This window comes from Phoenix dactylifera, unplaced genomic scaffold, assembly GCF_009389715.1.
Source record: "Phoenix dactylifera cultivar Barhee BC4 unplaced genomic scaffold, palm_55x_up_171113_PBpolish2nd_filt_p 000404F, whole genome shotgun sequence".
NCBI classification, from domain to species: Eukaryota; Viridiplantae; Streptophyta; class Magnoliopsida; order Arecales; family Arecaceae; genus Phoenix; species Phoenix dactylifera.
In genome coordinates, this window is record NW_024067846.1 from 223,624 (window position 1) to 224,645 (window position 1,022).

At 41.4% G+C, this 1,022-nt stretch overlaps 1 non-coding gene across 1 annotated transcript; it reads left to right on the forward strand.

Annotated features, from left to right (window-relative positions):
• The first annotated feature begins 428 nt into the window (after window positions 1-428).
• On the forward strand, window positions 429-534 carry LOC120105948. Its single transcript, XR_005508197.1, has one exon. It is a non-coding gene; the product is annotated as a small nucleolar RNA R71 (small nucleolar RNA).
• Window positions 535-1,022: the final 488 nt, after the last annotated feature.

Genomic DNA, 1,022 nt, shown 5'->3' on the forward strand with positions numbered 1-1,022 from the left:
TCTGGTCTGGGCTGTGTTTAAGCAGCATTGATGTGTTCTTGCACGAGTTCGGAGAATTGGGGCGTTGAGGGGCACTCATGAATAGGGTGGGATGGGCTAGAACAGATAGTACACACTTGTGCTTGAGAAGAGTTAATGAAAAGCCCACCTATCATCAGTTGGTCAATCTTATGGGACAATGCATCTACCTTGCTAGACAGGTCCATAGAATGACTTATTTCACAAATGGTCCCTTTTCTTTGAGAACTCGGGGGTGCTTGACGAGAACAGGAAGCATGGTGAAGGGAGTTTTCATTAAGATTTTCAAATAATTGCCATGCTTCATGCTCATTTTGAAGTATAAAAGTTTCCCCACATGCAGCATCGATCATCTATAGTTTCGTTCAGTCAATCCATCATAGAAACATTGCACTAGCTGCCACTTAGGTATTTGATGATGAGGGCATTTACGGATTAGGTCTCGAAATCTCTCCCAAGTTTCATGAAATTATTCTCCCTCGGTTTGGGAGAAGCTTGTAATGGCATGTCTAAACTGGTTCGTTCTTCCTATGGGAAAGTATTTTTTGAGGAATTCTTGTTGCATTTGATCCCAAGAACGAATCGAGTTGGCTTCTAAAAAATTCAGCCATTGTTTGGCTCTATCTTTAAGGGAGAAGGGGAATAATCTAAGTTTCAAAGCATCATCAGTGAAGTTCTGAATCTTGACAGTGGTGCAAATCTCAAGGAATTCATCTAGGTGTTTATATGGGTCTTCATTGGTGAGCCCATAAAAAGATGGGAGCATTTGGATCACACTAGACTTTATTTCATATTGTACAGCTGCTACTTAAGGTAATCGAATGCAAGATGGGGAAGTGTAAATGGTGGGAGTAAAGTACTTCCTCAGGAGTTTGGGTTGTTCTTCAGCCATCTCAAGAGGTGAGGATGATTCAATTATTCTGATCTCAGCTCGAATATTTCTAAGGGTCCGTTCTATTTCAGGGTCAAAAGGTAATAGGTCACGTACTCTAGAACGACTCCCT